Source organism: Halichoerus grypus, chromosome 7 (genome assembly GCF_964656455.1).
Source record: "Halichoerus grypus chromosome 7, mHalGry1.hap1.1, whole genome shotgun sequence".
NCBI lineage: Eukaryota > Metazoa > Chordata > Mammalia > Carnivora > Phocidae > Halichoerus > Halichoerus grypus.
The window spans coordinates 39,028,028-39,042,004 of NC_135718.1; the positions used below are offsets into that span (position 1 = coordinate 39,028,028).

At 41.2% G+C, this 13,977-nt stretch overlaps 1 long non-coding RNA gene across 2 annotated transcripts in view; it reads left to right on the top strand.

Moving 5' to 3' along the window:
* LOC144382560 (uncharacterized) overlaps window positions 1–13,977 on the top strand; it is a 36,977-nt gene that overhangs the window by 5,662 nt on the left and 17,338 nt on the right. For both annotated transcript variants that reach the window (XR_013449710.1, XR_013449711.1), the window contains exon 2: window positions 45–145. This is a non-coding gene — a long non-coding RNA (uncharacterized LOC144382560). The remainder of the gene's footprint in view (window positions 1–44; window positions 146–13,977) is intronic.

Here is a 13,977-nt window from a genome sequence, read left to right on the forward strand (position 1 = left end):
ACTTTCTTGAAAACAAAGTCTAGCCAACCTGCTTTATTTTACAGAGGCCCCTCCAGTGGGCAAGCCATGGTTCTTCTAAGAGTCATTTGAAGTACCGGAGAAAAGATTTTCTCCAAGAATGGGCAGTTCAGAAGCTCCACATGAGGTGAGTCAGAAATGCTTCCCAGTCAGAAAACCCAGACATCAGGCACCCCACAGTAAGTACAACATGCTCCTCTAAGGGATCCCTGCTCTCTGACCTGGGCAGAAAAGCTGATCCACATACAGAGTGACAGAGGCTGATGAGTTATGGGAATCAAGCAGCTTTGCTTGCTGATACTAAACTCTGACTTTATATGTCAACAAGCAGCACTTTCTGGGCCATCAGGAATGCATTTCTACCACAGCCTTTCTCCCTGCCTCTGTTAATCATTTAGCTCTCTTTTTCTGAGTTTGAGAGTGAGTCAAGGCTTTAACTCTAGGGTGGCCTGGATAAAGGTTCAAAAGTTGGAATTTTAAATTAGCTGCAAGTCCTTAGAGTTTTGGTACTGTATCACATTAAATAACCCTTCCACATATTTATCCAACCTCCCCTTGCCTCTGCTACTTGCCCAAATGCATCAGAAGGCAGGCCATCTGGTCTGCACCTTCAAGTAATGCCAACATCATTCCCAGAAGGTTGGCAAGTCTTACCAGGAAACATTGTAACCTTCCTAGGAATCCAGTTCCTGCACTGACAGTTTAATGAAAGCTAAACTAGGAAATGCTCCTACATCACAATAGTTTTGCTCACCCATTTGCTTCACTCTTGCCAGTAACAAGTCTGTAACTCCTACTTTGGCAAAGAGATTGATTATACGTAATATTCCAATATTTTATAAATATAATAAATATTTATTATGTATAATTAAATTTTTTCTCATCTTTAAATGTTTTTACTTTTTTTTTAAGATTTTATTTATTTATTTGACAGAGCGAGATAGTGAGAGCAGGAACACAAGCAGAGGGAGTGGGAGAGGGAGAAGCAGGCTTCCCGCCGAGCAGACAGTCCGACATGGGGCTCGATCCCGGGACCCTGGGATCATGACCTGAGCCGAAGGCAGATGCTTAACGACTGAGCCACCCAGGTGCCCCAAATGTTTTTATTTTTTAATTTGAAATCATTTCAGGTTTATAAAAAGATTGCCAAAATATTACAAAGAATTCCCATGTATCCTTTACCCAGTTTCCCCAAATGTTTATAACCTACATAAATATAGTACAGTCAACCAGTAAAGTAATATTGATGCATTATTATTATCTAATCTATAGACCTCATTTAAACTTGTCACTTGTCCCATGTCTTTTTATCTAGGACCACATAGTACATTTGTCATGTTTCCTTACTCTCCTTTAATTCTGGAAAATTCCTTCATCTTTCTTTTTTGTTCATGACCTTAATGTTTTTGTGAAGAATATTAGCCGATTCTTGTATACAATTTCCCTCAGTGTCCTCATGATTAAATGCAGGCTATGCATTTTAGCAAGAATACAATATAGAAAAAAACAAATATGCAAAAATATTTTGGCAAACAATGAAAAGGAAAATCTGAGGAGCCCTAGCCTTATCAGACAAGAAAACATACTATAAAGCCTCTATAACAAAACTGTGCAGTATCAGTGCATGAGTAGACAAACAGACCAGCAGAATAGAATAGAATAGAATAGAAAGCCCCAAAATAGACCGAGGCACATTTGGAAACTTGGAATATTGGTAAAGGGTCATCTCAAGCTGCTGGGGCAAAAATGGACTTTCTAAAAAATAGTGCTGAAAACAACTGAGTAGCTATTTGGGGAAAGATAAAAGTAGAACCATACCTAACACTTCACATAAAAATAAATTCTGGGGCATCTGAGTGGCTCAGTCGTTAAGCGTCTGCCCCGCATCGGGCTCCCTGCTCAGCAGGAAGCCTGCTTCTCCCTGTCCCACTCGCCCTGCTTGTGTTCCAGCTCTTCCCGTCTCTCTCTGTCAAATAAATAAATAAAATCTTTAAAAAATAAATAAATAAATAAATAAATTCTAGCTGGATTAGAGATCTAAATGCAAAAACTGAAACTATGCAAGTACTAGCAGACAACACGAATGACTTCCTCTTTAGCTTCAGTGTAGGGAAAGTCTAACTATGACTTGAAATCCAGAATAATAAAAAAAATTGATAAATTTGCATTAAAACATTTCTCATGGTCAAAAGCCATCATAAACAAAGTCAGAGGACAATTGACAAACCAGGAGAAAATATTTGCAACATATATAACGGACAAATGGCTAATATCACTAACATATTAGGGGGATATTAAAGAGCTCTTAAAATTGGGGCGCCTGGGTGGCCCAGTTAAGCGTCTGTCTTTGACTTGGGTCATGATCCTGAAGTCGTGAGATCAAGTTCCACATCGGGCTCTCTGCTCAGCAGGGAGCCTGCTTCTCCCTCTCCCTCTGCCTGCTGCTCTCCCTGCTTGTGCACTCTCTCTCTCTTTCTCTCTCTCTGTCAAATAAATAAATAAAATCTTTTTCAAAAAAATTAAGTAGCAAGACACCACAAAAAAAACAGAGCTACTTGCCAGTATCCCTGATGAATGTAGATGCAAAAATCCTCAACAAAATATTAACAAACCAAATCCAACAATACAATGAAAAAAACAACATTCATCACGATCAAGGGGGTTGTATTCCCAGGATGTAAGGGTGTTTGAATATTCAAAAATCAGTCAATGTGATACATCATTTCAATAAGAGAAAGGATAAAACCCATATGATCATCTCAATAAACGCAGAAAAGGTGTTGACAGAGTACAACATCCATTCATGATAAAAGCCCTCAACAAGGTAGATCTAGAGGGAATATACCTCAGCATAATAAAGGCCATATATGAAAAACCCACAGCAAACATCATACTCAATGGGGAAAAACAGAGCTTTTCCCCGAAGGTCGGAACAGGACAAGGATGTCCACTCTCACCACTTCAACATATACTGGAAGTCCTAGCCACAGCAATCGGACAATAGAAAAAAGAAAAGACATTCAAATTGGTAAGGAAGAAGTAAAACTTCCACTGTTTATAGATGACATGATGCTATATATAGAAAACCTGAAAGACTCCACCAAAAAACTACTAGCAACAGTGTGCTGTTGCTTATCTCATCATTTCTCATTGAAAACCAGGCATTTTAAATAATATAATTTGGCAACTCTGTAAGTCAGATATTTACCATCCAGGATTTATTTTAGTTAATGTTTGGTGCAGTGGTTGTTGTTCTGTGTTTGTTTAGTGACTTTCCTGTACTAATTTTGTAGTCTGTTTTCTTTGTCATGTGTGGCCACTAAAGTCTCTGCTCACTTAACTTAGGGGTTAGCCAGTGATTGGACAGAGATTCCTTAAATGCCTGGCACCAGTTTCCCAGCCTTTGCCAAGGGGTCTGTGTCTATGTGTTAGGGCAAACCCTAAATCTGGCAGTTTACAACTCAGGCTTAGCCTTCACTTCCTGCTTATACAGAGCCTCAACACTAACCAGAGGTGAGAGATTAGAGCCTTCTCAAGTCTTTTCCTGGGCATGTGCACTGGCTTGTACATCAGATGGCCTCTAGCTCCACAGGAATGTGTTGGCATATTTCAAAGTCTTCTATGGACATCTCATTCCCCACACTTCCTTTTCAGTTTTTGGGCAGTCTTTTTTTGCTCTATAACTGTTACCCTTTTTCATGTACCTTCAATATTAAACAGCCACTACTGATTTTCTTTTTTTATTTTTTTTTTATTTTATTTTATTTTATTTTATTTTTTTTTAAGATTTTATTTATTTATTTGACAGAGAGAGACACAGCGAGAGAGGGAACACAAGCAGGGGGAGTGGGAGAGGGAGAAGCAGGCTTCCCGCCGAGCAGGGAGCCCGATGTGGGGCTCGATCCCAGGACCCTGGGATCATGACCTGAGCCGAAGGCAGACGCTTAACGACTGAGCCACCCAGGCGCCCTGATTTTCTTTTTTTAAACAAAGTTCCAGGAAAAGGCTTTCGCAGTGAGTAAGCTCTGAATGAGGTCAAATAAAGATAAGCCCTATGAGTGGGAATTTCCAGGAGCCTCTAAAAAGGTCAAACTATGTAATTCTCTTGGAGTGGGGCTTTTTCAGGAGCCCCAAACCTGTCTATTCTCTCCAGTGGTTGCTAGGTAGCTGGGTTCCACAGCTACCATGTTATGAGGCTGTTGGCTTTCAAAGCTACCATAGAGCTGGGAAGAAGGGGATCAGAATAGGGCAAGTTATAATTCTGAAAAGCTCCCTGTCCTTATTGGGATTCAGCCATTTTTCTTGATTAAATGTTCCTTGGATTGTTGCGAGCCTTTGGTTCATCTTCAGAGTTCTGAAAAAGTTGATTTTGAAATTTTTTTGCCAGAGTTCTCATTGCTTTTATGGGGGGAGTGGATTTTTGGAGGTTCTTAGTCTGCCATTCCATTCTCTGGTGGAATTTTGAAGTTTCCTTTCTATAGATATTATACATTTTAAATTGGTTTATTTGGTTTTCTGTGTGTTGAGTTGTATCTTTAGATACTTTGGATCTAACCCCTTATCAGATATACCATTTGCAAATATTTTCTCACATCCAGTAGGTTGTCTTATTTAGGAAACCTCTTGATCATTGTACATTAGTTTTGTATACAACCATTTTGTTAAATTGTCATCTTGCTTATAATAGTTTTGTTGGTGGTGGTTCTGAATTTTCAGGTAAATAAAGGTGTTTTCTACAAATAATGATACCTTTGCCATCTTTTTCCCTCCAATGTTAAACCTCTTTTTCTTATTTAAATACATTGTTAATACCTCCAAAGCCATGTTAACAGTAGTAAGAATGAGCATTCTTATATTGTTCCTGACTTAAGTGGATATTCTTTCATTATTTTACCATTAAGCTTGATGCTACCTTTTTTTTCTTCATAGTTTTTAAATACATGCAGATGACCTATGCTTTCTGCCTGACTATTCTTCATCATGGCTTAATTTCAAGGCAAATTTATCCCAGCCCTTCCTTGTCTAGGCTGGCCTCCTTCTAGTCACAATATTCTTCCATATCTCCCCCTGGAGCAGAGCAACTAGGATTTCATCCTCTGGAGGAATACCCCAAACAGAGAAATACGGCACAGAGATGACTACAGCAGTAACAACATATCAGAGGGCAACCTTTGAGAATATAAAAGCAAATATCTTAAATTAGTATTAGCAAACAGAATCCAGAAGCACATTAAAATAACAATAGGCCAGTAACATGTCTTTTTTCCAAGTATGCAACAGTCTTCCAATAAAAGGGAATTTGATAATATAAGTTGCCATCTTAAAAGGTCAAAGAAGGTGATCTACTATCTTATACCATACACAAAAATTAACTCAAAATGGATTAAAGACACAAAAGCAAAGGCAACAAAAGCAAAAATAAGCAAGTGGGACTATATCAAACTAAAAAGCATCTGCACAGGAAGAAAAACATCAGTGAAATGAAAAGGCAACCTACGGGATGGGAAAAATTTGCAAAACTGATATACATTTGATAAGAGGTTAATATCCAAAATATATAAAGAACTCACACAACTCAATAGCAAAAAAACAAACAAACCCCAAACAATCCAAGTAAAAACTGGGCAGATCTGTCATACAGATAGCCAGTGGGGTACATGACGAAGTGCTCAACATCACTAATCATCAGGAAAATGCAAATCAGAACTACAATGACATATCACCTCACCTGTTAAAAACAAAACAAAAAACAAAAAATAGGGGTGCCTGGGTGGCTTAGTCATTAAGCGTCTGCCTTCAGCTCAGGTCATGATCCCAGGGTCCTGGGATCGAACCCCACATCGAGCTCCCTGCTCAGCGGAAACCTGCTTCTCTCTCTCCCACTCCTTCTGCTTGTGTTCCCTCTCTCGCTGTCTCTCTCTCTGTCAAAAAATAAATAAAATCTTTAAAAATAAATAAAAAACACAAAAAATAGCAAGAAAGAGCAAGGGCTGATGAGAACATGGAGAAATGGGAACTCTTGTGCACTGTTGATTGGAATGTAATTTGGTGCAGTCACTATGGAAAACAGTATGGAATTTCCTCAAAATTTAAAAATAGAACTACATATCCAGCAATTCCACATCTCAGTATTTATCTGAAGAAAATGTGGACACTAATTCATAAAGATATATGTACCCTCATGTTCATTGTGTCACCAGCTAGACTCCAAGACCTGACCTTAACTGCCCACTTGCTTATACTCACTGACCTTTGCCCACATTTTTCCTTAAGTTCTTTCCAGCTTATCTTTTAACTCACGCAAATGGAAACTGAAGCACCCCTCAAGCAATAGTAACTGCCCTGACAAGACCTTCTGCTGGTCCAGACCACCCAGACTAGTTTGAGCGTGACCCCACTGACCTGGGGTAGTTCCACTGACCTTTGCAGGATATAATTCAGAAACAGCCAGATAGAAGAGATGCATATGGCAAAGTATGTGGGGAAGGGCGTGATTTCTCATGCCCTCTCTGGGTGCCACTCTCCCTGCACCTCCCCGCACCAACCCAGAAGCTTTCAGAACCGTACCCCCCCCCCCAATTCCTGGGCTTTTATGGAAGCTTCATTATCACATAGGCATAGTTGATTAAGTCATGGCCATTGGTGATTGATTCAACCTCCAGCTCTTCCCTTCCCCTGAGGTCAAGCCTCTAATAACCTCTAACAACAAAGTTGGTTCCCCAGCAATCAATCCCCACACTTAGGGGCTTTCAAAAGTCACCTCATTAACATAAATATAGATGTAGTGGAAAGGGGCTTGTTATGAATAACAAAAGACACCTTCATTGCTCTTATCATTTAGGAAATCCCAAGGGTTTTACGAACTCTGTGCTAGGAGTGGGGATAAAGACCAAATATATATTTCTTATTATAAATCACAATATTACAGTGCCCCAAATGAGGAGCAAAAGAAATGGCATCTTGTTACTTTGCACACATCAACTTAGTTTTGATTTTAAGTCCCCATTCCACTGGGATAGTAGATAATTTCATCTCAGCCCTTTTGGGGAATTTTTTCCTGTTCTCCAGGGCATGCTTAGGTTATAGGGATTACACAGAGTCAAGATTTTGGAGCGGGTGCCCATGTGGTTTTCAGACTCCTGTCTCCTCATGTTTTGGGGGAGACACTCATTGTCTCTGGCCATGTGGTCTCTTTTGATCTATAGCTGCTGCGTGGGGTGCAAGAGCACCTGTCCCAGAGGGTCCCAAAAGGACCAGGTTCGGCCAGTTGCTGCTGACAAAATCCACAGGCAGAAAGACAAGCGGTGGTGAAATAAGAAAGGAGTTTATTTCAGTGAGGCCAACACCAGGAAGACAGCAGACTAGCGTCTCAAAAGACTGTCTCCAAAGTGCTAAATATACTTCCAGGTTTATATAAGGAAAAGGTGGGGCAAAGGTCACTGGGTACATGCAGCTGGGCAGTTATGGTCAGGTTGGTCAGGTTGTCTTGGGGTCAATCAAGCAGGGTCTTCCCGGCTCAGGACCATCCTTACTGCTTGAGTGAGTAGTTCAGTTTCCATCTGGGGATGCTTTGCCCACAGGGTCTTTTGTCTAAGTTAAGAGATAAGTTGGAGGGGCGCCTGGGTGGCTCAGTCGTTAAGCGTCTGCCTTCGGCTCAGGTCATGATCCCAGGGTCCTGGGATCGAGCCCCACATCAGGCTCCCTGCTCCGCAGGGGGCCTGCTTCTCCCTCTCCCACTCCCCCTGCTTGTGTTCCCTCTCTCGCTGTGTCTCTGTCAAATAAATAAAATCTTTAAAAAAAAAAAAAGAGATAAGTTGGAGAGAACTTAATGGATTAGAAAGTAATGACTGAGGTCAAAATGGAGTTAGTTGGAGTCCTCTTTCAATACTTAATTATTTTTATTGCTTGATAATATTCCTTATGGATAGACCACATTTTGTTTATCCATTCATCCGTTATATACATTTGGCTTGTTTTTATCTATTTTTTTTAACTATTGACTCTTGTGAATAATACTATTATAAACATTAATGTACAAGTATAGGGGCGCCTGGGTGGCTCAGTCGTTGGGCGTCTGCCTTCGGCTCGGGTCATGATCTCAGAGTCCTGGGATCGAGCCCTGCATCGGGCTCCCTGCTTGGCGGGAGGCCTGCTTCTCCCTCTCCCACTCCCCCTGCTTGTGTTCCCTCTCCTGCTGTGTCTCTCTCTCTCAAATAAATAAATAAATCTTAAAAAAAAAAAAGATGGTAATATACAAGTATATATGTGAGTACCTGTTTTTAATGCTCTTGGGTATATACCTAGGAGTGGAATTGCTAGGTTAAATGGTAACTCTGTTTGACTTTTTAAGGAAAAAGGATGTTTTGAGAAACATCCAGTTTCTGTATCTCCTTATTCTTGGCAACACTTGCTTTATCTGTCTTTTTGATTATAGCCATCCTAGTGAGTGTGAAGTGGTATCTCACTGTGGCTTTGATTTACATTTCTCTAATGACTAAAGATGTTGAGCATCTTTTCATGTGCTTACTGACCATTACAAAGGACTCTTTTTTTTTTTTTAATATTTTATTTATTTGACAGAGAGAGACACAGCGAGAGAGGGAACACAAGCAGGGGGAGTGGGAGAGGGAGAAGCAGGCTTCCCGCCGAGCAGGGAGCCCGATGTGGGGCTCGATCCCAGGACCCTGGGATCATGACCCGAGCCGAAGGCAGACGCTTAACGACTGAGCCACCCAGGCGCCCCACAAAGGACTCTTTTTAAAACTTAATTTCGATTTAATTTCACATTTACAGAAAAGTTCCAGAATAGTAAAAAAAAAGAAAAAAAAATCCTGTATACCCTTCACCCAGAGTCACCAATTGTTAACATTATGTCCCCATTCAAGTTATCATTTCCTCTCTCTGTCTCTGAGCAATCTGAGAGTAATGTGCATTCATCATGCCCATTTTTCCATGGATAGTTGTGTGAATTTCCTGAGAACAATGGCCTTTTTCTTAAACATGACCTCAGTACATTTATCAAAATCCTGAAACTTTAAAAAAAAAAAAGATTAAAGTAATCTCTACAGCCAATGCAGGGCTCAAACTTATTACCCTGAGATCAAGAGTCATATGCTTCACTGACTGAGCCAGTCAGGCACCCCAAAATCCTGAAAACTTAACATTGATAAAATAATGGTCTAATCCATTCTATATTTGAATTTCACCAGTTGTCTAGATATTCTAGATTTGAGTCCAGGATCCGATGTAGGATCACGTTTATTTAGTTGCCTTTAATCTGAAACAGTTCCTCAGCCTTTCTTCATCTTTCATGGCCTTGATATTTTGAAGAGTATGGGCCAGCTATTATGTAAAATATGTCCACATGATGTTTCCTTGTGATTAGATAAAGATACGCATTTTTGGCAGGAATTCCACAAAGGAATGTCCTCAGGGCATCATAGCAGGAGGCTCATTTTAACCCCAACCTTGGCAATTAGATTTGATTCTTTTTTTTTTTTTTAAAGATTTTATTTATTTATTTGATAGGGAGAGACACAGCGAGAGAGGGAACACAAGCAGGGGGAGTGGGAGAGGGAGAAGCAGGCTTCCTGCTGAGCAGGGAGCCCGACGCGGAGCTCGATCCCAGGACCCTGGGATCATGACCCGAGCCGAAGGCAGATGCTTAACCGACTGAGCCACCCAGGCACCCCTAGATTTGATTCTTTGGTTAGGTAGTATCACTTAGCCTCCATTGAAATTGCTCTTTTTTCTTTTGTAATTAATAAGCAATTTGGAGGAGTTACTTTTAGTTGATATAATATTCTGCTCATTAAATTTCCACTCACTAGTTTCAGCATACTGTGTCTTTATAAAAAATCAGTTCTGAGGGATGCCTCAGTGGCTCAGTTGGTTAAGCGTCTGACTCTTGATTTAGGCTCAGGTCATGATCTCAGCATCCTGAGATGGAGGCCAGAGTCAGGCTCCATGCTCAGTGGGGAGTCTGCTTCTCTCCCTCTCCCTCTCCAACTGCGCCCCCCACTTGCATGTGCTGTCTCTGAAATAAATAAATGTTTTAAAAAAATCATTTTAGAGGTATAATTTATAGACTTTTGAGTGGTTAGTTGGATGAGTTTTGGCAAATGAGTAGAGTCATATAACGAGCACGATAAAAATGTAGAACATTTCTGTCACTCCAAAAAGGTCAAAGGGGGCTCTTCTTAATAATGTAAGCTAATAGATAGAAACCCAGACGTGTGCTATCCTAATCTTAAAGAACCTTGAATCTCTTTCTGAACCAGGCCTGACCTTAAAACTCATTGTCTTGGTAGGAACTCAAAATACTTTATCCCTGACTCGATGACTGGGGAAGGTCATACAGTACATGAAAACATATTGGAACTGTTTCCAAAAATATCCCTCCATGCACTAGTAGTTCTGTTTGTCTTCGCTGCAAGGCTCTTGCAGGCCCGATGTCCTCTGAGAGGCCACAAGAGGGTTGGTTCCTTCACCACCCTGGGAACCCAGGAAACAGAGCTGCTGTTGCCCCATAGTGCTGCTGTCCCCGTGTGCAGTGGGGTGGGGACACTTAGAGACCGGGCTTGCTCTCCCTGAGCCCCATGAGAATTGAGTACAACTTTCCTTTCCTGCTCAGAGACTGCCCTACCTACCTGAGGATTCTATGGCCCACACCCTTTTCTCTGCTGCCTGTCCTGGGTTGGGTAATGGGTAGGACAAGAGCTCCCTTTCAGGGACCCCAATCAGTGACTCAATCTATTGCTCCCCTCTCCAACTCTCTCTTTTCCCAGGGCTATGGGATCTTCATCTAGTCTGCCTGGTATTAGGTATTTTTCTGTGCCTAGTGCTCAAGCTAAGAATTGGATCTGTTAATGCCCCCAAAGCCTTTTTCTCCTAAAGCTGTTACCTCTGCCATGGACTGTGAAAGTCTAATTTTGAAATTAACAGTTGAGCATTGAGTCACTTCTTTCTGAATTACTGCAGGAAGTACCCTACCCTCAGCCTTGGGGTACAAGGAAGTAGAGTAGGGAGGGAGGAAGGGGCAAGCCTCATTGGTTAACATTTGTCCATACCATCCTGTTATTGTGCAGTTGATTTGAGGGAAATAGACACAGGGCTTCATGTTTCTCTACCTTAAATATTATCATTATTTATCTACCTTAATTCCTCCTCTTTTTAAATTCAGGACAAACCAGATAAGGAAATCTCTTTATTCACTGTTTTTCTTTTCCGGTAGTGTAGCAGGTGGGAAGGAAGATAAAGGTAAAGTAAAGATGACTGGAGAAACCAATAAGGGATTAGATCCTGTAATGGGATGTGAGCTTGGGCTTTGTGGAATAGAGCCCCTGGGCCTGAAGGAAGAGAGAGGCACCTTTCCAAGAAGCTGGGAAGATGGCACATGTGTTGACCAACCAGTGTGAAGTTAACTGAGGAGGAAAGGGGGCCATGTCCTCAAATATCACCTCAACCTAGGTATGTTTATTTATTGTGCAATAAACAGAATATATTTATAAATACATAATAGATCTAATACCATTTTCACTTCTCCCAGAATTTTATGGATAGTGTACTTGTTGTTAATTACTTCAAGCATGAATGGAACTTAACAATGAACTTACTGTTTTCCTTTCTATTATATTAGTCTGCTTGGGCTGCCATAACAAAATACCACACACTGGGAGGCTTAAACAATAAAAATTTATTTTTCACAGTTCTGGAGGCTGAGAAGTTCAAGATCAAGGTGCCGGCAGGGTGGGTTTTATCCCTGTGAGGGAGCAAGAATTCCTGTCCCCTTCAAGGATCCTTCTAGCTAGACTAAGAATCAAATTGACACAAGACAGAGTAACAGGAGAAAATTAACAGCATATGTAAAGGAAATCTACATAGACATGGAAATTCCAAAGACAGGCAGGCAAAATGAGGTATATATGGCATTCTGAACTAAGGAGAAGGGGTAGGGGTCTGGGATTTAAGGAATACAATTTACAGGGCAGTAAGAAGAAGAGCAGATAGGGGTGCCTGGGTGGCTCAGTCGTTAAGCGTCTGCCTTTGGCTCAGGTCATGATCCCAGTGTCCTGGGATCGAGTCCCGCATCGGGCTCCCTGTTCCATGGGAAGCCTGCTTCTCCCTCTCCCACTCCGCCTGCTTGCGTTCCCTCTCTCGCTGTGTCTCTCTCTATAAAATAAATAAATAAAATCTTTAAAAAAAAAAAAAGCAGATGTTTGGTAATTAGCTGTTTGGTCTGCTATGCAGATGGGTCACTCAAATAAAATTTATCTTTGCTAATAACCCTTATTCTAGGAAAGAACCAATTTAGATTCTTCTATGTAGTTAAGGGAGGGGCAAAATTTTCTCTTGGGCCCACAGGCTCTCAATTGCCTTCAGCTCAAAATAATCCATGTACCAAAATATCCCATCTTGGGGCAGCCTGCCCTTGGCCTCCACAATTCCAAACCCTCTGCCCTCAGCTTGCAGACAGCAGCCTTTTTGCTGTGTGCTCACATGATCTCTTTTTTGTGTGCTTGTTCAAAGAGAGGGGGCGCTCTCTGGTGTCTCTTCTATAAAGGCATTAATCTCACCTTGGAATTCCCATCCTCATGACTTCATTTAATCATAATTACTTCCACAAAGGCCCTGTCTCCAAATATAGTTATATTTGGGGATAGGAGTTCAATATGTATTGGAGGGGGAGAGACACAAACATTCAGTTCATAACACCTGTCTAAAACTAGTCCTTTTTGTTTTCCAATAGTATACCCTCCCCTAGCTATGATTTCCCAGTATTTGCAAAAAGCCATGGCCATGTGTAGTCCTCCTTCTACAGGAGTTTACAGTGAGCTTTAAAAAAATAAAATGCTTTTGGCCATCTCAGTAGCAAAAGACACTTACATAGACACCAGTATTCTTCTCTTAAATAGTTCTGCATAAAGAACTTTGTTGGAAAGACAGAAAACAGCATTTATTTATTTACTTTTTAAGTAGGCTCCATGCCCAATGTGGGGCTCAAACTCATGACCCTGAGATTAAGAGTCATCTGTTCTACTGACTGAGCCAGCCAGGTGCCCCCAGAAGGCAGCATTTAAACTGCAGGTCCTACTATCCCATTTTTAAAAATACTGTTTATTAACATTCTTAAAAGTATAGAAATATGCAAAGAAAATAATTCGGTCCCAAATCCCACTTTCCAATAATCTATATTGGTTTTTTTTTTAAGTAATCTCTACACCCAACATGAGGCTCAAATTCCTGACCCCAAGATCAAGAGTCACATGCTGTACTAACAGCCAGCCAGGTGCCCCCAATGTTGGTATTTTTAAAAAGTAATATATGCAAGAGATTAGAAAAATTCAGATAGTACAGAAAGTATAAAATGAAAAGTGAAACCTCCATCCCTCACTGTTCCAACCCTTCACCCCAAAAGTAACTTGTTAATATTCATTCATTCATTGATTTAAAGTACTTGTTGAGGGGCACCTGGGTGGCTCAGTCCATTAAGCATCTGACTCTTGATTTTGGCTCAGGTCATAATCTCAGGGTCATGAGATAGAGCCCCAAGTCGGGCTCTGCACTCAGCGGGGAGTCTGCTTAGATTCTCTCTCCCTCTCTGCCCCTCCCCGCCTCGAATAAATAAATCTTAAAAAAAAAATAGTTGTTGAGTACCTGCTATGTGCTGAGTACTGTTCTGGGTGCTGGGATTACAGTAGTGATCAAGATATGTCCAGTTTTCACTTCATGGCACTTGCACTGTCCACTTGCACATGGACAAGGCAGGTGATAAACAAACACATGGGGTGCCTGGGTGGCTCAGTCGTTAAGCATCTGCCTTCGGCTCAGGTCATGGTCCCAGGGTCCTGGGATCGAGCCCCACATCGGGCTCCCTGCTCGGTGGGAAGCCTGCTTCTCCCTCTCGCACTCCCCCTGCTTGTGTTCCCTCTCTTGCTGTCTCTCTCTGTCTCTGTCAAA